Source organism: Eptatretus burgeri, chromosome 5 (assembly GCF_056783735.1).
Source record: "Eptatretus burgeri isolate ZD-2024b chromosome 5, Ebu_testis_v1, whole genome shotgun sequence".
NCBI classification, from domain to species: domain Eukaryota; kingdom Metazoa; phylum Chordata; class Myxini; order Myxiniformes; family Myxinidae; genus Eptatretus; species Eptatretus burgeri.
Window position 1 is genome coordinate 42,457,947 of NC_140965.1, and position 23,942 is coordinate 42,481,888.

The 23,942-nt window shown below is 41.9% G+C and overlaps 1 long non-coding RNA gene across 1 annotated transcript in view; it reads left to right on the plus strand.

The window, feature by feature from the left end:
* LOC147026318 (uncharacterized) overlaps positions 1–21,315 on the plus strand; it is a 79,985-nt gene extending 58,670 nt beyond the window's left edge. Inside the window, exon 4 of the long non-coding RNA XR_015058279.1 lies at positions 19,908–21,315. This is a non-coding gene — a long non-coding RNA (uncharacterized LOC147026318). The remainder of the gene's footprint in view (positions 1–19,907) is intronic.
* The last annotated feature ends 2,627 nt before the right edge of the window (positions 21,316–23,942 follow it).

Genomic DNA, 23,942 nt, shown 5'->3' on the forward strand with positions numbered 1-23,942 from the left:
CGTTCGATGCGAGGAAAAAGCATCTGCTTTCTCCGGTGCAGCCAATGCGTTTTAATGGCACATGCACTGGCATGAGCTGTGAAATATAGGCTCTGGGTCTACTGGGCCGGCAGCTTCCAAAAGAAATGGTTGGTTTGAAACGCCGTGCATGGGTTATGGGAGGGGAGCCAGGGGAAATCAGGCACTGCTGGTACATCTTTCAAAGTACGAGTACTTTTGCGGTGAAAGCTGAAAGAGTTTAAGTTCAGATATGGCAATAATTCAGGAAACTCATGAGAAGCTGATAATTTGTGAAGCAGTTCCTGGAGATGTCAACAATCTCCATGTGGGACACAAGATATCCTCAAGAACAAACAGGTTTTGTAGTCGTGATTTAAAAAATATGCAGATTTACCTGGTTACATCCCATCGGTACATATCTCCAGGGTAGTTTGATTTATGCATATGGACAGCTATCGGATGCAAAAGAAAGAATCCAAACTCGAGAGTTTTCTTTGCATTTGTTATCGTATTTCCCTTGAAAGCCATTTGTCTTTGCTGGCGTGTTAACAACTCTGTGCTGACGGGCAGAAATTTATGTGAACGGCAGAGGAAATCACAGTGGCTTGGTCCTTACACGTCCTGCAATGAACGATCGGACTGCCTCACTGCAACCTGGGCTACTTCCTAAAATGAATTTGTACACCCTGGGAATGGTGCATGAAATAGACATCGATATGAAGACATGTATAGTGTTACGGATTTTAGAATCCGCTCTGATGACTGCATCCACACATCCAGGTCCTCAGACAGTTATTTCCTTAAATGTACGTTCAGATTCGCCCCATCCCCATGTCTAACGGGATTTTAAATGTGATGCGTTGAGAAGGGTAAAGGATAGATCCCCTCTCTTATGGGAAGCTTTTTTCTTTACGACAGACACGTTCACACACATTTCTTTCACGAACTCTGAAGCCCCTCCTCATTCTTCCTCAGCAGCAATCTTTCGTGAGCACCGACACCCGCCTTTTTTGAGAGCGCACGGGTCGTCATGGTAACCGTGTGCCAGTGGGGAGGGGTGAGCTTGGGGCGGACGGCACCCCGCAGAGACGGCCCGGAGATATAAAAACGAGCGAGAGGTACGTTCTGAAGAGAAAAAGCGTGAGGAGAAAAGCGAAGGAAGAGAAAAGGCGTGAGGAGAGAAAAGCGTGAGGAGAAAAGCGTGAAGAGAGAAAAGCGTGAGGAGACAAAAGCGTGAGGAGAAAAGCGTGAAGAGAAAAAAAGCGTGAGGAGAGAGAGCAAAAGAGGAAAAAGAAAAAGCAAAGGGCACTAGAAGCGAGCAAGAAGCGGGTGTCTGACCAGCGCCGATGAAATAATTCGTCCTTCCCAGTGCTTGGGCAAGCGAGTGTGTGGTGCGCGTGTGGGTGTGAGCAGCGCCGCCAACAAGTGAGGCACGGGTCGATCACCAACAACACCAGGGTCTAAACCCGTGACGGATGATCTTGGTGCCCTCCAGACTTCGACTAGCATTCAAGGCTGCCCCGAGAGAGGGTGCACGGCAAAGCTGGGTGCTGGCGGACGAGACACGCACGCATTTCAGGACGTTTCCGCTTCACGGACGACTTTCTGGTGAGCGAGACGATTCCTCCCCTCCCCCTGAATGACCTGCTGGGTACCCTTGTCTGTGTTTAGCTGTAAGTCAACCCCCAATAAGCATCTGCTCTTTGTCTCTTTCCTGGCATTTTGATTGATTTTGCTTTGAAATCCGTTCTTTATTTACCTCAGAAAATAAAAAGTTATTTTTGTTTATTAATTTTATTATTAATAAATTATTTGTCGATTTCCAACCTGTCCGCGTTTGTCCTTTCCTTCCATTGGTCTAGCATTGTCCGAACCGAGATAGACTGGGAGGTAATTACCACAGATTTGACCAAAAAATCGTCGGCACGCACCAGCGGTTAAAACGCTCGGCCACCCAAATTAAAATCTAATCGAGATAACATCGGTGCTTTGCCGAGGGTGCGCGTGAAGGGTAACCACGTGACCTCTAGTTCAATGGAATAATTAGATGGTGGACACTGGAAATCATGTTGACTGGGTGGCGTTCGTGGTTCTAAAACAATGCACCGTACCACAACGTTAATTGTGAGCGGTGGCCCCAGGTCCCGCTCTACCGAAGACAACCGGGGATTAATCCCCCTGAATGACAAGCTGGTATCTCGGTACCTGTGGCCACAACAATATTAAGTTAGTGTGATTTATACCAATACTTTTCATGCAGTATTGTGATCAATGCAGCCCCTAACTAGAAGGGAACTCTGGAGAGCACATACCTCCACCAGGCTGATTAGTTTACATTTTGTATCCTACTGATAAGCCAGATCTGGATTCGGACCTGAACTAAAATTTAATCGGCTTGTTCTTGTCAAGTAACCAACTCATCCACCAAGTTCTCCAAGTTCCACATCTCCATGCACTGCTCTCACTCCCCCACACCCACAGGAATACCTCTGGCTTCGGCTTCCCCTCCACTCCCACCTCATGTTTATATGTGTACTGCACCGTCCACCGAACAGTGATGACTCCATCTACACCTCACTATCCGAAAACATGGACCATCTTCTATCTTCTCATCCAAACTCTCTCTTCCTCTTATGTGGTGACTTCAATTGTCATCACGCCAGTTGGCTAGGTGTGGGTACCTCTCTCACCTGCCATGGCACCTCAGCAAAAGCTTTCTGCGACTCATTGGGACTGACTCAATCGGTCAACTTCCCGACCCGGATCTCAACCAATGGTACTCCATCTCTTCTGGATCTGATTTTGACAAATTTCCCTGACAATATCTGCTGCTCTTCCTTCGCTCCAATTGGTTCTTCTGACCACGTCCTTGTCAAAGTGGACATCTCTCTGGCTGTTATCAGAGAACCACCTCACCGCCGTCGAGTCTGGCATTTCACTCAAGCCGACTGGCAGGGTCTCCGAGCAGCCATCAAACTTACAGACTGGTCTCCTATCACTACTTTCTCAAACATCAACTCATCCTGGGAATTCTTTCAAAGAAACTTGCTCTCCCTCATGCACAGATTTATCCCCTCTCGTGTTCAGTTGTCTTACCCTTCCTCCCGCCCTTGGTTTACTGAAGCTTGTGGCGAGGAAGTTGTCCTGAAACAACTTGCCTTTGCCTCATGGAAAGCAAACCCAACTGAGGGCAATCTCAGTTCTTTCCACAAAGCTCGGAACAAGTGTGTATCTACCCTCAGGAGAGCCAGAAAACAACATCTTTCTCATCTCAAGTCTGAACTCTCAAACCTCTCTCCCTCCTCAAAATCCTGGTGGCGTTTAATCAAATCTGTTTCTGGTGTATGTTCCCCCTCCATCCCCTCCCTTACCTCAAATGGCCGCACTGCTGATTCCACATGTGATAAAGCTGAATGTCTAAACTCGGTGTTTGCAGCTAAATCTTGTGTCCTAAACCCATCTCTATCTCTACCCACTTTACCCAGTCGCACCCAACTGTCCCTGGACTCTGTATCCTTTTCTCCTGACAAGGTGGAGAGCTTGCTTTCAAACCTCGAGTCAGATTCTGCAACTGGTCCAGACGGCATCAGCCCACGTGTCCTCAAAGCCTGCTCTTCTGCTCTTGCTCACCCTCTCTCTGTTCTATTCACCCTCTCATTTTCCCAAGGTCATCTGCCATCTGCTTGGAAATCTGCTAACATCACTGCCCTGCATAAAAAGGTGCAAAAACAGATCCCTATAACTACAGACCAATCAGCCTTCTCCCAATCATTAGCAAGGTGATGGAATCCATCATCGCCTCAGATATGAAATCCTTCCTCTTCTCCAATGGCTTGATTTCCAATCATCAATTTGGTTTCAGACCAGGTCACTCTACCCTGGATATGCTGCTTCTGCTCTCCCAACAATGGATGGAGGTCCTCAATGCGAGACAGGAAATCCGAGCCGTATCCCTGGACATATCACGTGCTTTTGACATAGTCTGGCACCCTGCCCTACTCACCAAACCCTCTTCCCATGGTATTCAAGGCCATCTCCACTCATGGCTCGCAGACTTCCTCTCCTGTCGCAGTCAACGTGTGGCCCTAAATGGAGTTCTTTCATCCCCTCTTCCTGTGCAGGCTGGAGTTCCTCAAGGTAGCGTTCTGGGCCCTGTTCTTTTTCTGGTTTTCATCAATGATCTCTCGGACTCTCTGGAAATCCTCTATTTCTCTTTGCTGACGACTCCACCCTCTGCCGTACCATCTGTCATCCCTCAGACCGGCAAGCAGCAGCTTCTTCGCTCACTGCAGATCTGGATAAAATCACAAACTGGTCCAACACGTGGAACATGTCTTTCAATCCAGACAAATCTCACACTCTCACTATGTCTCTTCGAAAGGACCGTTTACAAAACCTCCCATCCACTTTCTCAACAATCCTCTGGAAGAAGTCTTTTCTTTCAAGCTTCTAGGTCTCACTATCTGCCATGACCTTTCCTGGGAAAGTCACATTTCCAACCTCGCCTCAAAAGCCAGTCGCCGACTGGGAATCCTCCGTCGTGCTAAGTCCTTCCTCGGCCCTCTTGAGCTCCTGACCACTTACAAAGCTTTTGTCCGTAGCCTGATGGAGTACTGCTCTCCCCTCTGTGCTGGTGCTTCTGCCTCCCACCTTTCTCGGCTTCACGCTGTCGAAACCAGGGCATTTAAGATCATCGGCATCTCCCGCAATGAAGCTGAGTCTTTGCGCCTCTCACTCAATCACCGCAGGTTGGTCGGTGGTCTTTCTGTCTTCTACCGACTCCCCTCCAGCCTTGCCCCCCCTGCTCTCTCTGCGATTTGTCCCCACCACATTTCCACAGGGCGCTCAAGGTCCGCCAACAACCCCCTTCTGGTAAAACTACCAAAATCACGAATCACTGCTCATCTTCACTCTTTCATTCCTCTTTTTTCCCGCCTTTGGAATAAACTTCCTCACTCTATTCTTTCCCATTCTTCCCTCCAGGCTTTCAAAACAGCTGTTCACCACCACCTCTTATCTTCCCCCATCCAAATCCTCGATCTTTTCTACCCCCGATAATCCACCCAAGCCCACTTCCTTCATTTCTCCTGCTTTCCTTCCTGAAAGTCCCTGAAATGTCCATCTTCTCTTCGCCATGTTCCCCGTCCCATCCCCATCCCTCTCCCTTCCACAGTTCACCTAATGTGTCTGTTCCCCACTGTTTTGTCCCTTCCTCCTTGCTGTGAGTTGTGTGTTAGCTCTCATACGAGCCTCGACCAAGGTATAAAAAAAAAAAAAAAGTTTCGTCCAAATCTGTACCCTCTTTTCAGATATCCTGCTATGTGTCGTTTTTGGCCCCATTCTCTCTCTCAATGGTGCGAAATCACCAAAAACATTATCAGATGCGCATCTTCACCAAAATCTAATCATTTTGTTAGTGTCACATACCCATTGTCAGGCCAAGCCAGATTAGATCTGTCACTTGCTACAGGTACCATGTAAACTTGCACTAACCTGTTTCATGGTCGGGTAGTCGGCGATGAAACAATCTCCCCCACCAGGTTTTCTGGTGAGGAGGGTGGATGGATATGGACACCCAGCAGGATTAAAAACAAAGCCTTTTAAAGGGTGGAAGTGCTCCTTGTGAGTCAACAGCCATCCATATCAAGTGCGCAACTGTATCTGCAGATGTCCTCCCACAGTTGCGTTAATGTTTTCTTAGGAGGTTGGTGGCAGGATTTGCACTCCGACCACCATAAAACACTTCATTCCGCACTCCGACCACCATAAAACACTTCATTCCGCACAACCAACAAATGTAAGGAAATCTGAAAACCCAGTCCAAGAGAGTACCTCCTGTGCTGCTGCCCTTTGCAGAGCAGCTCACCGGGTGACGGGATTGTGGCAAAACCTTCAGGACCCCAATTCCTTGATGAGGAGGAAAACCACAGAGTCAGATTGCGGTGGTGTGTGGCGAAGTGGTGCTGAGGTGTCGCCCACCAAACGGCGCTCTCCTTGGGTTAGTCTGAGGTAGTCCCTTCAGGTGGGTGTCTGGAATTTCCTATCCCAAAGAGTTGATGATCACCTGTCTCTATTATCATCTGAATTCAAGTGTTTGAACATAGGTATTGCACGCACTGAGGTTCAGAGACTGAATAGTGGTGAGATCATGGCGGGTGGTTACACCTACTATTCGTCTGGTCGCTCTGATGGTTACCATGTTCAAGCAGTTGCTGTAGCTGTGTCCAATACACTGACTCCAATGATAATTGAGGTAACACTGGTCAACGAGCGTTTTATGAGACGATGGATTGGTCACTCCTTGTGTGTCGTTCCCCTGGTCTCTGTATATGCTCCTTCTGAGGCGAGTGATCTCACCGCGAAGGATGAATTCTATGCCACGCTCGAGTCTGTGGTTGATCAGTGCCCCAGTTGAGATACAATGCTAGTCTTGGGGGATTTCATTGCATCAACTGGCACTGATAGGGATGGTTATGAGGTGTGTGTTGGTCCCCATGGGTCTGGAACTGTGAACCAGAATAGCACGAAGTTCCTTCACTTTGCAAGAAGTCATGGAATTAAGGTGGTTGGTTCATGATTTCAGCACCCACAGGCCCATCACTGGACTTTGTATTCCAATGCTGATGTTGTGGCAAAGGAGATTGACCATGTGCTCATTGATGGTCGCTGAAGGATGATCCAGAACTGCAGGGTCTACCGGAGTGCTCAGTTCCTCAATACCCATCACAGGCTTGTGTAGCAACTCTGAAGTTGCAGCTTAAATCCTGGAGAATGGTACCATCCCAGCCTCGGCTGGATGTTGCTAAACTCAAGGATGAGAGGGTAGCTGAGGAGTTTGCAAACAGGCTGAATGGGGATTTTGGGGGTCTGGGTGCTTTGGGGAATCAGGAAGTGTTGGGGAGTCCTTGATGTTTCCGGAAGATGTATTGGAACTCACCATCGGGCGAAGAAGAATTTTGTCTCTCAAGGGACACTGGATACCATTGACCAGAGTTGCAGGGCCAGGCTGAATGGCAGAGCTGAGCTCTTCAGGGAGCTGAGGCATAAAACTCTACATGCGCTATGGGTGGACAAGGAGGCCTAAGTTCAAGGAATCTGTGAGGTTGTTGAGCATCATCTGTGGTCAAGTGATTCTCATCCTGCTTACAGGAGAATTCACGCATTGCGTTCATCCAAGCCCATCCCTCGGTGTACTGCAGTTAGAGCGGAGGGTGGTGGGCTCTTGACAGAGGAGTCTGAAGTGAACGCCTGCTGGGCCAGTTACTTTGAATGGCTGTACCAGACTGATCCACCAGCTGTCGAGTTGGATGTCAGCAGTGTGACTATCCCGATTGCTGACCCTCCAATCCACTGTGATCCATCTTCATTTGTTGAAACACAGGCAGTGGTGATCAGGTTGAAATGGGGTAAAGCTCTTGGTATCAATGGCATCCATGCTGAACTTCTAAAGGCTGGTGGAAATGTTGTACTCGTGTCATTGCCTGCAGTGCTCTGCTCTGCCTGGAACACGGGTATCATCCCAACTGATTGGAAGAGGGGCCTTGTTGTCCCTCTCTGGAAAAGGAAGGGTGATTGCCAGGACTGCAACAACTACTGAGGGGTGATGCTGCTCTCAGTGCCGGGCAAGGTCTTTGCTCGGATAATTCTTGATAAGGTTCGCCATCATCTGCTTGAGCACCAGCGTCCAGAGCAGTCAGGCTTTACATCAAAGAGGTCAACGATTGACTGTATCCTTGCTCTTCTGCTCCTTACCAGATGCAGATGAAAGCTTTGGCAAAGGCTGCTTGCAGCCTGTGTCAATCTCTGCAAAGCATTCGATTCAGTGAATCGGGATTCCCTCTGGAAGATTCTTGGTCTTCGTGGGGTGCCACCAAAACTGATGAAACTGATGTCTGAACGACACTCTGGTACTGAGAGTGCTGTGAGATGTGATGATACAATCTCCAACTTATTTCCAGTTGTTACTGGAGTTCATCAGGGGCGTGTACTGCCCCCCCCCCCCTGCACACTTTTCAGCGCTTGTCTGGACTGGATTCTGGGGAGGATGTCAGAGAAATCAAGCTGCGGTGAATTGTTTGGGAATGTCAAGATCTCTGACCTTGGTTTCGCAGATGATGCAGTCATCTTTGCGGAGACTCTGCACATCCTTTTGGGGGCCCTCGAGGTGCTGAATGAGGAGTTGGAGCTGCTGGGATTATGGGTTTCCTGGGTCAAAACTAAGATCCAGGCTTTCAATGACATCTTGGATGCTGCTATCTTGTCTGTACCTTTGTGGTTAGGATGTTGAGGTCACGGAGAGATTCACTTTCCTTGGCAGTGATATTTATATCTCTGCTGGCTGTTGCCAGAGGTCAATAGATGTCTGGTTCGGCCCTGTGAAGTCATGGATTCATTGGATCATGGGGTGTGGCGCTTCCAGTATCTTTGCAGGACGACATTCTGAGTCTTCAGCTCCTTGGTGCTTCCAGTCTTGCTCTATGGATGTGAAACTTGGACTTTGACCAGGGATCTGAGATGGAGACTTAATTCCTTTGGTACCAGGTCTCTTCAGAGAATCCTTGGCTATTGCTGGTGAGACCTTGTGTCCAACGAGCAGTTGCTGAGAGACACTCAAATGAGATTTGTTTCCTGCATCGCCCGTGTCAGCTGCAGCTGTATGGACATGTGGCTCATTTTCTTGATGCTGATCCTGCTCACCAGATTCTCTCAGTGAGGGAGCCTCGTGAGTGGAGGAGGCCAGTGGGTCGACCACACACCTCATGGTTGCAGGAGGTTGATCAGCATCTCAAGGAGATGGGGATGGCCAGACGGAGGCTCATGGAGTACCGGTGGAAAGTGGATGCAGCAACGCATTGCTCCAGCGCATGCTCCTATACCTGACCTGACCTGACATACCAAAGCTCTCCACCAAATATACACGATTTGATGTAAAGCACACATTTCTGCATTATAATTGAGATTTGAAGCAAAAAATGGCACCAAAACAAACTAATCTGTTAAAAACACTTGTATTTTGCAAATAAGACCATTTTTTCATGAATAAGGTTTTCACGTAACATGTGTTGTTTTGCTTAATACAAGGTAAAATTTTATTACAAACATGCGAATCTGCATTGGAATAGTGAGTTGGATCAAAAAACGATGTCAGAACAAGCTCATCTGTTAAAAAAATAATTTGTTTTGGGTAAATCAGACCATTTATCCATGAACAATGTTTATTGTGTAAAATATGTTGTTTTACTTGGTACAATCTAAAATTTGATGGCAAGCATGTGTTTCTGCATTAGAATAGTGATTTTGAACAAAAAACTGTGTCAAAACAAGCTCATCTATCTATCTACAATTCCAGCAATGTGTGTGTGTGTGTGTGTGTGTGTGTGTGTGTGTGTGTGTGTGTGTGTGTGTACGTGTGTCTGTGACCGCTGTTTCTCGACAACCACTGGTCCGATCTCATTGAAACTTGCCAGCTTTATTGCTGGGGACCTGAGGATGTGCCTTTTCAAGGTTTGATATTAATTGGATAAGTCCTTCCCAAGTTATGGCCATTTATTTACCAACCAATGACATGACACGTTGCTGCGGCCATTTATTTACCAACCAATGACATGACACGTTGCTGCGTAGGCGTGGCTGCGTAGGCCGGTGCGCGGCCGACCGACGATGACGTCACGGGCCGTGCCGGTTACATGGCAGCGAATGTTATGGCAAGCAAGGACAGGGAGGTAAACTTGATTTTAATTAACTCTCTGTGTGGAAGTGTAGTTGTCGCGAGAACGCGAGAGTGAACGGCCTGTGTGGTTGTTGTTTCTGGCACGCGGTTTGAAAGTTTGTTTTTTTTTGCACGTATGGGCACGCACCTACGGGCACGCACTAGTATTAAAAAAAAAAAAAAAAAAAAAAAAACTTGCATTTGGCAAACCACACCATGTTTGCATGAATAAGGTTTCTTGTGTAAAATGTGTTTTATTGCTTACTACAAGTGAACATTTGATGCAAAACACATTTCTGCATTAGAATTGTGATTTGGGACAAAAAAAACTATGTCAGAACAAGCTAATCTGTTAAAAAAGAAACTAGTATTAGGTTACTCAGACCATTTATGCATGAATAATGTTTATTGTGTAAAATGTGTTGTTTTGCTTACTCCAAGTTAAAATTTGATGTAAAACACACATTTCTGCATTAGAATAGTGTTTTGGAACGAAAAACGGTGTCAGAATAAATTAATCTGTTAAAAACGCTTGTGTTTGGCGAATTAGACCATTTTTTTTAATGAATAAGGTTTCTTGTGTAAAATGTGTTGTTTTGCTTACTCCAAGTTAAAATTTGATGTAAAACACACATTTCTGCATTAGAATAGTGTTTTGGAACGAAAAACGGTGTCAGAATAAATTAATCTGTTAAAAACGCTTGTGTTTGGCGAATTAGACCATTTTTTTTAATGAATAAGGTTTCTTGTGTAAAATGTGTTGTTTTGCTTACTCCAAGTTAAAATTTGATGTAAAACACGTTTCTGCATGAGAATAGTGATTAGGAACAAAAAACGGTGTCAGAACAAGCTATTCTGTAAAATAAACAACACTATGAATGTGTTGTACGGCATTCACTATGCCACATTCTTCCCTGCTTCCAATTCTCATCCATGACAATCTACAGTATCGCAGGCAAGGAACACAAGAATATCAGAATCAACCGAAATATGAAAATCAAGTTCCTCAACATATCTTGAATAACATGTTCCCTTGCAACCAGGCTTCCATCTCCTGGAAAGCAATTCACACAAGTCGTTCTCCATGGGTCGCACTCAAGTTATCGCAAGTCTGACAAGGTCTCCATTTCCACGCTGAGCACTGAACTTTGTTCCTTACGAAGGCAAGAATGTTTCTCCGCTGCAGATCACATTGATTTCCAAGGAAGCAATGTCTCAGCAACTTGGTGTGCTTCTGGGTTATGGGTCTCACTTTGGGTCTGTTCAAATTCGGTCTCATTCTGTTCATTCCCTTCCAAACCAGGTGAATGCACTAGCCATAGCATCCCAGACTCCTCACGATTGGAAGATTCACCATTAGCATCTGCCAGTTATTGGGGCTGCAAGATCCCTTTGGCACATGCTGTCATGGGAGCCTGTGGTATCTGGAATGCCCTCATTTCGGCACAGTTTACACATCGACATGGTCCTGACATATCAACAGGTTTGACTATGTGGAGAGCTTTCCCAGGATGCAGCCGTCTCACTACTTTATGGACATCCAAGCCCCAAATGTCTTGGCATTTGTGACGACCTTTGTAAGTCCGATTCCAGAGCAGCACACGTTGGCCTATAGTGAAAGTCGCTTTCCTTGCATTGTAGTCGAATACCCCCTTTTTGACTGCTGGCTACCTTGTCAAGCTGCTTCCCTGCTTTGTCATATAAAGCATCAGATAAAGAGGTGTGATGATTGACAATCCATTAATTTATGGGTTGTGGCTCATCACTATCCTTCCCTGGGTCTAACAACAAGTTCACTGGCATCCTTGGATCTCTTCCAAACATGAGCTAAAAGGGTGAATAACCCGTAGAACTGTGTGGTGTTGCATTGTAGGCATAAAGTTCTTCTTTTATGTGCTCTGGCCAATGTTTTTTCTTCATAGCTGGTAATGGTCTCACAACAATTAAAACATTCACATTGGCCATTCCCTTGTGGTATACGGTGTTGTCCGGGACTTCTTTAGGCCATGTATATTACAAAGTTCTTTGACTAGCTGGGATTCAAAGTTTCCTCCTTGGTTGGAATGCATGTGGAGAGGAACCACTCCTCACTAGAGCATTGGCGGTCATCAGTGCGAGCTGATCTCTTGTTGGAACTGCCCACACATACTTGGTAAACACATCTGTCATTAACAGGACATTTACCTTGCCATCTGCTGGCTCCAGCACAGTAAAATCGATAGCCAAAACATGCAAAGGTTGCTTCCTGAGTCGGGGACCCATGGCTGTTTTCAAACTGGGATGCGGATCCTTGGCCATCACCCATCTCTCACACTCTTACACCATTTCTGAACATCCCCATGCATTCCTGACCAATAGCATCTTGTTCGTATAAGCCCTGTGGTCCATTCCATTCCTTGATGACCGAGTTAGTCATGTAGAGCTTCCAACACCCTACATTTCAACACCTGCAGTAGTAGGAGCTGTTCAAGGTGTCCTTCCATTGGGTCCTGCACAGTGAAGTACATAACTCCTCCTTTGGACTGTATTCACTTCCACTGCTTAAATAACAGGAGTGTATTTCTAGACATTTTTTCACACTCATTCTGACCAGGCTTCCGTCTTGCAGTCCAAAAGGGCACAAAGGCCCGAAAGGGCCTTTATCACTGGATGCGCTGTCTCCTCTATTTGATGTAAAACATTTTGTCACGTCACACCGGGTTTATCAATTCTTCTTGGGAGAAGGACGGGAATTTTGGCACTGCTTTTGACTCTCCAAGAGCTGATGCTTGCACTTCTCTCATCAGGACTGCATCAAAATTGTCGACTTCCCAATGACAACCTTTCAACTCCCTGGGTAGTGCAGTTAATGTACAATCACTGGGAGTATTGCAAGGCAGTCATCTTCATTTGACATTGTTGTCTGCACAGAGTTGTCCCTTTCCATGACAAGGCATCGGCATTGGTATTTACTTTACCACCATGGTATTTTTTGTCAAAATCAGAGAGCAAGCTGCACAGCCCAATATTGTTCCAGATCTCCCAGTTTTGCTGTTTGTAGGTGACTCAAAGGGTTGTTGTCAGTGAAAATGGTGAATTTGGCTCCAATGAGGTAAACATGGTCCTTCACAGCCCATTTAATCACCAAGAGTTCCAACTTCATGGAACGAGAGTTTTTCTTTATTTTCTCGGCAGGTTGTAAGGTCCTGCTGGCATCGACAGTGACTCTTATCTTGTGATCATGGATCTGGGATTTATTTATCATTGGGACCTTTATTGATTTTAGCCTTATTAAATTCCTTTATTTGTTGTTTGGTAATAGTGCTTCCACATATATCATTATCTCCACCAAATGGGTAATATTCTTCCTTATGAGACTGATTAAAATATTTCAGGTCTTGTAGGTTGATTTCAAATGATCAATTATACCCTAATATTCATATCATATACCCAAGGTTTAATTCTCATAAAAACGATATGCCCTTCTTCATAAAATTTAATTTCATTTGGAACTGTGAATTTTGTAGGACCTGGAGGTAAAAATCAACATTTCTATATCTTTAGAATACACAGCTGTTTTATTTAAGAATGTGTGTGTGTGTGTACATATATATATATATATATATATATATATATATATATATATATATATATATATATATATATATATATATATATTGTGATAAATCACTTTATCTCATCAAGTCATTTACATCTCTCGAGCTTGGATAATTGATAAATTTAAAAGCATTTTTCATTGTAATTTTTTTTGTTGGACTATATTTGTCATTAAGCCTGCCATTTTGTATAATAATTTGAAAAATCAATATCCAATTCTTGGGATACACCAAAGGTAGAACCACCTTTTCCAACATAACTCATTTACATTAGATTAATAATGATATTATAAAAATCCTGAATATTGTTGAGATAAAATAATACGTATAAACATAATTGCCTGCAACAATTAGGATTCAAGTCTTGGACTGGAAATGTTTGATAAACACCATTCTGTGAGAATTTTATAACTTCAACAGGTGGTGGAAGACCAAAAGTATCAAAATAATATTTGTCTTGACTATTAAAAATACAAACCCAATGAGAACCGTTCCCATTATTATCGTCTAAATTCATAATAATATTCTTTGTATTTTTAGACAACTTTGGTCATTCATCACTCATACAAATAACCACATTATAAATTTTTAGTTTTTTTGCAATATTTGGCAAGTTTTAGAGTTGATGTTGTATTCTTTCCAAATTCTTTAAACCACTCATCAATACTCATTTTTTATGAGAAAGATATAATCCATTACCTCTTTTAGTTAATTTTACAACAGCTTGTATGATAGAAGAAAGCGTATCTCAAACTAACAATCTTGCTTTATCAGGTAGGCTTTCAAACTTTTCAGCAAAATTTACAATTACACCATTTCCACTAATTTGTTTCTCCAACTCTTTGTTATATCTTTCCATGTCTATTTGAGCCTGAAGTTGAGCCTTCCTTTCATTAGCAGTTTTTCCTGCTTTGGAAATACCCATCAAAGGTCCCACCACCCATGACCTGCCCACAAAAGAGGGAGGGATATAATAAATCCTCCACTTGTCTCCCTGACTGAATATTTCTTCAACATGGGTTTTAACATTTTAACTTTTCGTGAGCTGGTATCGTTCAAGATTTTCACCTGTTCTCTTGTGAGCAAAACATCAGTTCTTACAGCTCCTTTTCTCTGAATTGTATTCACGTTAATCATACAAGCCTTTTGATTTTGTATGCATAATTTAAGTTTATTAAGATTGATTTGATTAACATATACTGCAGTTGGCACTTTCCTACTCATATATTTATCAAAAAATTATGTGATACTAATCACAACACCATTATCTGTATAAATCTGTAATTCTGTTTCTTCCAAAAGCAAACAATATTTCTCAACTTTTTCACTCTCCTCTTTCAATGGATAGGGAAGTATCCACTCTACCAGACTTGGTAGTTTCCTTTTGAGAACTCAGGTCATTTGTGGAGATTGTATATAGGCTTTTAAATGCAACCATATCCAAAATGGGTTCTTTATGACCATTGCTTTCACACACCTTTTGGGAAGACTTGTATGCTTTAGCATAATCATTTTTTCCCCCAATCAATAAAAATAAAATGTTCCATCCAGAGAAACCCGAAGTTGTTTCACCTTAGCATTATCACTCAATGCATTATTCTATCAGTAGTAGTATCTCCATCTGGTTTCTTTAAAATGAGCCATCAGTATCATGGCTTTCCTTCCAGAACACCCAAATCCCACGTGCAAGTGGTTTGGTTCAGTTTAACGTGTTGACATCTTATTTTAAGGTATGATACATTTAGCTGTTTCTTTGAGTTAAGTGTTCTATTTGATATCTCTTCTGTTTTAAGATTAGGAGTATATTCACTAATATACCAACTCATTTTATCAAAAAGAAATTTATTCTGAGTGGTGAAGATATTACTAACCCCAAAATGCAATCAATTTTCATTATCATTCCTTTGTAGTTGAAATCTAATTTTAAGTCCATGCAGAACTTTATCGTAATCACAAAATCCAAATATAGCTTTAAGGGGGATTGCCACAGTAAAACTATTGCCTGCTTTTGTATCACCGTTATACATTGCCTTTCTTTGAGTATAACCGGGGTCTGCATTTGTTCCCATTGCCATATCAGAAATGAAACCTTTAGCAGATGCCTTACCCATTCCATCATGAAACAAATAGAGAAAATTTCATCATTTCAGATGTAGCAGAGATATAATCAACTGCTTCAACTTCTTGTGTTCCAATAGACAAACTAATACTATCAAACATTTTCCAGGAGAAATAATTTACGAGTGTGGCATTTGTGTTATTCCCATGCTTAGTGAATGTAAATTTACACAACAAGAAACTCTCAGCTAGATTTAGGTAAGTTTGTTGATTATTCATTTTGAAAACGTTTTGTTCCATTTGTTTTCCAATCTGTTCGTTATAGCATTTACCATGAAGTAGTTTTCCTTTTTAGTAGAGTTTGAGATGACAATTGTATCATCCAAATCATCGATACTATCAATTACTTCCATACTTGTATTTATTTAGTAAAAAAAATTAAAACTTTTGAAATCCCGACCATAATATTTGGATTATTTTCTTTCTTTCTTTGGGAGACAATTGATTTTTTCCATTCTTAATATCTTTGATAGCTTGTAATTTATGGATTCCTTTTGAGCATCTTTGATACTATTTATTGCACCCACAATGTTTCCCATGGCAGAAGTGGTTTAACCTATTTGGTCTTTATGTTTAAGAATAGTTGAACCTATACCCATTAGAGTATCAATTATCACATGTCCTTCATTTCGAAATAGATATCCTACACCACCCTGTTAGTTCTTCGGTTTATAGTATATACTCTACCGAGATACACACCTTCACCCTAATAGTATGGTGAAAGGAACATCCCATTCTCATCTTTATTAACTATTTTATATTTTCCCAACTCGCATTTCCTCACAAATAACATTGTATTTATTCATTGGAAAACTTCACGAAGATGAATTCTGATGGATATAATTTATCCATTGAAGGAAATCATACGAATATCTTGATCAGTTATCCTAAAATTTACCCTGTGTATGTTTTTTCCTGACACAGGTAGATATATACTGACACTCAATCAAATTGGAGTGAATTAATACAGATTTTATACTTGAGGATATTTGAATGAAATTATCACGATAAAACATTCCATTATTTTCAATCTTTTTTGAGAAACCCAATAACTCGCTAAATTATCAATTGTGAGATCCAATTTGTAAATATTTTCAAGTTTAATGGTTGATTTTGAAGTATGTTTTTGAATATTTATAAGAATATTTTTTGGTTCATCGCCTTGTTCTTTCATAAGGTGAGCAATTTCGGAAGATATTTGAGAAATATCATATGCTCCGGGTGAAACTTGTAGTTTTGTGTCTGCTTCCTGGGTTGTAACTAAACATTGTTTTTTTCTGTGATATTGAAAAGGGTATTATAAATTTCCAAAGACAACAACAATGCTTCATATTCATTTGTGGGGTAAATTTGTAGTGGGTATTGTGGGGGAAAAATTTATATCAATGTATTCTAAATTGTAACAAATGGAGTTTTAGAAATGTAACTTTTATGCTACAAGTTGAATTGGCTGTCCTTTCTGGCCAAAAGACTTTTGCCCTAAATGTTGATAAATGTCTTGGTCTGGAGCGGAGTGACCCGAGCTGATAACAGCGAACCTTTGCCTCGAAATGTACGTAGTGGCTTCTCGTCGAAAGGACACCTCTACAGTCTGGGTTGATAGCCCCCACAACTCTCCCATGAAAGTATAAAATGCTTTGAAATGTAAAATTGTTTCAATGCAAGTACCTGAGGAAGTATAGTATCTCAGTGGCTTGTACTCCTTGGAACTGACCAAGTACCAAATTAGAATAAAACTCTCTGATGTAATGTGGAAGTGAATTGAATCAGGTTGATCTAACTGTTAACTAAAGTAAGAATAAATGAAATAGAAACAAATAATATTGCAATCAATGGGGATTCTTAAGTTCATTGTACGAGGGTGAGAAGTGTATGATGGATAATTAGAAAATAAATTGTTTCACAAGGAAGGACTTGTGTGGACATCAGTTTTATCAGTGTCGATAGGGTTTTATGTAGGATTTTATAACCAAAATCGGACAAACGTTAAACTCTGCCTGAAGTCAAATAGGATTCCACAATCGGCCAGTTAGAATCCTTCAGGAGGACAACGATCACAACAAGGTGAGTTTAAAAAATCCACAACAGTTGGCGCCTGGTGACTCGGATTCGAATCGACGTTGGTGCGGTGCGCGTGACCGGAGGTGCTTAATCTGCCGAAGGCAGTGCCTGGAGGAACAAGTGTTTGAGCGAAGGTAAGGGAGAGCGCTCTCAGCAGGTAACGCATTTCGAACAAAGAAAAAGTTCATTGTTAAGAGGAGTCAGATGAAATGAGCATGACGAAGTGACATGCCACAGACCGCGCATAGGACGCGTGAGATACATGTTTGCATTGATACCTGATTGGAGATACCACATCAGTTAGGTAAGGCGTGGTAACATCAGTCATCAGTTAGATACCACATCAGTTCTCAGGGCAAAGCCTACCCATTGCACTTCAGGTGGGAAGGGTGACCCCTGCGATTTCCCCAAATATGGGAAAGTCGACTGTAAATTTTGTAGGATGCAGGAGATGATTGACCGGCTGGGTGCGTAGCTGGTGATTTGCATTGAAATGCATGTTGCTGAGAGTAAAAAATGAAACTTGTGCGAGTCCAATATTCACTGCAATGAAACGTGTTCTGTTGGGATTTTGACGATATTTTAACAACTAAGGAAGAAATATCAGGCAGAGTCGAAATAAAATAGCCTGGATGTCCATGGTTTGGTGCTGATAATGCGCAAAGGTCACAGTTGTGTGTGTGAATTCAATTCAATTGGAATTGGATGCGATTGTGAGCTCGCTGGAAAATTAAGATTTCTGGACGATGTGATACATGAATGTCTTGTTAGAAATAATAATATTGCAACAAATAAAACGTGAAGAGATGGACATTCATAAAATAAATTAAATAATTAAAACCACCTCAGCAAGACAGTCTGAGGACGAACTCGTGCTGAATTAAGCTGTGGGTCTGTAGGAAATGGCATGTTATGCATTCTTGGCATTGTGGTTTCACGCGAAGGTCGCAAGCTGCACTGTGTGAGACCCCCCTCCACTTGATCTGTGGGGGGTGGCATGTCTCTCCACTTAGTCTGTGTTCGAGTCTTTGCTTTAAGTGTGAAATTCGATTTATATGCAGATTCAAGAGGATGGGGCTATTGTGTCGAAGTGTGCATGCCGTTGGCAATGACTTTAAAATGAGATGCAATGCTCGTTAGTGTGTGTGTTGAAGCCATGACAGAGTAATGCTAAACTGTGGGTTTTGCCTGTCTCAGAGTTTTCTGTTTCTTCCCACCGGATGTGGGGAGAACTTCCTGTTCCTTGTTACTTGGTGTGTGTGTGTGGCACACCCTCTCTACTGAATCTGTTTAAAGTGAAGTCCATTTAGGAAAAAGTGTTGAAGTTTTATTGTAAAAAACCATAAGGATTTTGGATAAATTGAAATAACAATTGTGAATGTGGGATATACTGTATTCGGAATGTGAAGTCTTGGAAGTTGAGCTCTCGCTGGCATTGTGATGATTTGTAATTACACAACCCGGCAGGTTTAAGTGCTGGGCAAGCTCTGGGGACGTGTCAGAAATGTTTTGAAGATTTGATCTGAGTTGTAACCATTGTACTTAAAATATGTGATTTAAATGTCGAAACGTGATTTGGAATGATTTAAAATTGATTTGATGATGTTTAGCACGTGGGACAATTCACAGATAATTGATGATTCCCTCGGATGGACGTTGAAATATTGTTTTATTCGTCTGCAAATGTTGAGGTTACCTGAACTTGTGCTGGGAAGGCAATGGCAAACAACCCAGTGTAACCCTTTGATCGATTCAGTCAAGGTAAATTCATGATTTAATTGGATAGACGCTGAAGATTTAATTTTTCATTTATGGATTTTAAAAGGAAATATTTTATTGTTTTGACCAAAAAGTTGTTTAAGAGAGTTTGGATGTTTATTAGTCTGAAGTTTAAGATGCTTTCCCTAAAACTGGGATAAAATTTGGGGAGGGTGTAGCTGCATGTGCAGACAGAGTGTTTGAGCTGCAATTTAAATGATATTCACCTGATGACAGATTTGACAAGCGATTTGACAATTTTTGTACAACTGTTTAAAATGATTTATTTGTTTTGAAAAAGGAAAATGGATTTGTAATTGAGAATGTCAGAGGAAGTGATAGATGGTTTGTGTATGTGAGTTGGAAAAATGGCAGCGTGTTTGCTGTTTTGATGAGAGAGAAGTGGATAGATGGGAAATGTCAGAGATTTAAAATGTTGATGGAAATAGCAAATGAGATGGATGTTTTGAGTATACGTACAACTGGGATTTTTGTACATTTTAGCATGTTGTTTTGGGAAATAACAAGGAAAGGGATTAAAATCTTGATATGACATATAATGCAAGTTAAATGCTTCTATAAGAACCTTTGTTAGTCTTATTGAAATACATGTGCCCATGACGTTTATTGATTGGTGTTTAATTGATGCTTTGTTTGTTTCGGAGTGTTGAAAGCAGTCTTTGAAGCAATGTACGATATTGTCTAAATGAAGCTTGGAAAGAACTTCCACACAAAGATTGGACGATGGGAGAACCCAGATTTTGGTGATTGAGCATTCAACACGTGATCATGCCCCTTCCTGAGGAGATAAAATGGAGCAATGTGGGAAAAGAAAGAAAAACCCACTGAGGAGAAGGTTGAGCAAAGTCTTAACGTCGGCGTTGTGTGGTGCCTGCGTGGAGGAATGTTCTCAGCCACACTCTCGATTGCTGCTCTGCAAATACATCATGAACTTGCTGTGGTTGCTTCAATGTACGACAGGCCTGGAGTTCCACACTGCGCTCCTTCAACCCAGTGTCCGGCTCAAGCTTGTACTTGCCCACATCTACCTTCTCCTCAGCTCAAGGAGTGCTTCGATTGTGTTTCCCGTTGGGTGCTGCTCTATCCACACCCTGACCTGTTTATCTTCTGACTTCGGGTAGCATGTTTTCAATGTGTGACATGCTGATGAACAGGTCATAAATTAAATGGAAACTCACTCATTTTCTGATATGAGCACTTGCTGCCATTGTTGATTGAACTTGAGTAATGGAAATCTTTCTCCTTCAGGAACGGGACATGGTAATCATGTGTAAGAAAAATGATTCAAATTTTCCTTTAAAAAAAAAAAAAAAACGGGGGAGTGTGGGGGAAAAATTTATATCAATGTATTCTAAATTGTAACAAATGGAGTTTTAGAAATGTAACTTTTATGCTACAAGTTGAATTGGCTGTCCTTTCTGGCCAAAAGAGTTTTGCCCTAAATGTTAAGAAATGTGTTGTTCTGGAGCAGAGTGACCGAGCTGATAACAAACGAACCTTTACCTAGAAATGTACGAAGTGGCTTCTCCTCTAAAGGACACGTCTGCAGTCTGGGTTGAATAGCCCCCACCACTCTCTCATGAAAGTATAAAATGCTTTGAAATGTAAAATTGTTTCAGTGCAAGTACTGCTCTAGTGCAAGTGCAAGTATAGTATCTCAGTGGCTTGTACTCCTTGGAACTGACCAAGTACCAAATTAGAATAAAACTCTATGATGTAATGTGGAAGTGAATTGAATCGGGTTGGTCTAACTGTTAACCAAAGTAAGAATAAATAAAATAGAACCAAATAATATTGCAATCAATGGGGATTCTTAAGTTCATTGTACGAGGGTGAGAAGTGTATGGTGGATAATTAGAAAATAAATTGTTTCACAAGGAAGGACTTGTGTGGACATCAGTTTTATCAGTGTCGATAGGGTTTTATGTAGGATTTTATAACCAAATCGGACAAACGTTAAACTCTGCCTGATGTCAAATAGGATTCCACAATCGGCCAGTTAGAATCCTTCAGGAGGACAACGATCACAACAAGGTGGGTTTAAAAAAATCCACAACAGTATGGAAATGAATCCATGTGATCACTTGTCATGAAATTAAAACGAAGGATTGTGCTTCTCATCTTATTTAACATGGGTTAAAATGTCTTTGTATTGACATTTATTAATTATTCTCATCTTCATTAACTGGTGTAAAATGGCTGATACTTCATTAAAACAATTGTTGTTTCCAGCCTTCTTACTTCCTAACACCAATAACTGTCTATAACCGATTGTGATGGGTCATTTGGAAGAAAGCTAACATGTTTGAAGATGTACCTGAACCAAGCTAACTTAAAGCATATACAATGTTTCTCCTCATTTTTACTTTTACAAGCAACAGAAACTCCATAATCATGTGAGTATAGTAAATAAATATATGCTCTATCATCCTCATTTTCTGTATTCAATAGTTCATCAAAATAACTTGAACCTTGCAGACCATCTTTTGTTTGAAGAAACATTAATCTGGGAATTTGTTTTATGCTTAGTCGAGTCGAACTCGAGAACACTAATTCATCATTAAATATCAATAAATTGCATCAACTAGATAGTTGTGTCAATTCTTCTGTTGGTATGAATCAGCTTTTTTTTTTTGAATCTGCTGAATATTCATTGTTCTGCATAGCCTTCACAACATAATCAGGAGGACGAGTTACCTCTCTCAGCTCTTGGAACAATACTTCATTACATTCTAATTCTCCTATATCTTATAGTTCTTGCTGTGTCATTTGACTAAAATCTTTTAGCATTTGAAGTTTTTTTGGAGTATATTCTATCATTGTAGAAACAGGGGTTTCTCTCATCTTTTGTTGAAGAGTTTTGAAAGCGGTTTAAATTTTTTTCTTGTTTTCCTTCATCTGCTTCTTCGCCGTTAGTTTTTAGCTCCAGCTTTTTGTTCTGGCTCTTTAAACCTAAAAATTCTTATTTTTATATGATCTTGAAATGCCCCATATTTTTTCAATAACAAACCCAGCTGTAACTTCTAAGTTTTTTTTGTGTTTGCATCATTGAAGATGTCTCTTATAACTATGTTTTAACAAGTCCTTTGAGCATAAATCACAATGTTGTTTTTCTTGCTATACTGGTTGGATTAGTTGAAATATTGTTACGTTTGAGGGGGGTATGCATTCAAAGGGTAATTAGGATGTTTAATTAGGTATGCCATGCTGTTCGAGTTTACCAGGATCTCGATGTAATAAGTATCAATTCAGTGGTGATAAGTTGTCTAGTAAATGTCCATTTCTTTAAGGGGGAAATGATAATTGTCACGTAATTAGACAGGGAGACGGGATAGGGTAAGTGTGTCTGTGTAAACCCTTTTAGAATTCCCTGGAGGCTTGCCGTGACGTCACAGGACAGTGCTGGGGATGGCTCCGCCCCGTGATCACGATTGGCGGAAGGCGACGGCGGAGGGCCAATAAACGGCTCGATTGGAAGTGACGAGGACTCGAGGATAAAAAGGCTCTGTTCGGGGAAAAGAGAAGAGGAAGAAGAGCGGTACAGAAAAACCGTTTTGGTGGAGGTTGTTGTGCTGGGAGCGTGCTGTGTTGTTGCGCTGATTCGATCATGGTTTTCATCGTGTCTCGAGGCCCTGCTGTGCTTCGTGCCTCAGCTCGGTTGGCTCTGGGGTTCTGCTGGCTCTGAGTACGGGGTCGAACGGCGGGCGGACCTGCCTCCCTCTCCTGCTCACAACTTGGCGCCAGAACTGGTTCCCTGGCGGCTGTGAGCAGACTTGGGCCGACACCAGGAGGTCGACAGCACCACGGTGTCTCCTGCCCCTGACGAGCGCAATGCCAGCTCGTCCGGCGCCAATCCAGGGACTGTTGCGTCCGCACCACGGGCCAGCCTGACCACCAGGACCAGCTACGTTTTGTGTGTGTGTGTGTGTGTGTGTGTGTGTGTGTGTGTGTGTGTGTGTGTGTGTGTGTGTGTGTGTGTGTGTGTGTGTGTGTGTGTACCTGGCGCCTTAGAGGGTTTGAGATTTGTATATTCATTGGAATTGTCTGTGTTTTCCCCACTCCCGAACCCACACCACCATCCCGTCGAATCGCCCCGGATCCCTCCCCTTGCCGAGTCTTATTAATTCTGGTTAGAGAAATAAACATCATTAACTCTGTGAAAAGCGACTCGTGCCACCTTCCTCGTCCCGTTTGCGGTCGAGCGATTAGAACTGCCATCTTTGGGTTGTAAAGGATAAACCGCCTCCATCGTTTCGGCTCATTCTACGTTGGCGGGACTGTTCAAGTCCCGTGGACGTCACAATATATTGAGTGTGTTTGCATGATTGGAAATGTTTGTGGTAATAGTTGTAGTCCTTATTGCAAACATCGCAATGCATTGTATTCACCATATTTATATAACAAAAAAAGATGATTTGTTAGGACCGATTTATATATTATACTTTTGTGTTTAAAATAAAATTTTATTGGTGAAATCTCAGACTGATTTAAAGATACTTTTGTCTTTGAAATAAAATATGATGAAATCTCTTACTGATCACTTAGAAGATTTTATTTTAAGCACAAAATTATCTTTAAATCAGCAAGAGATGATTTTTTCTCAGATATATGTATATATATATATATATATATATATATATATATATATATATATATATATATACATATATATATACATA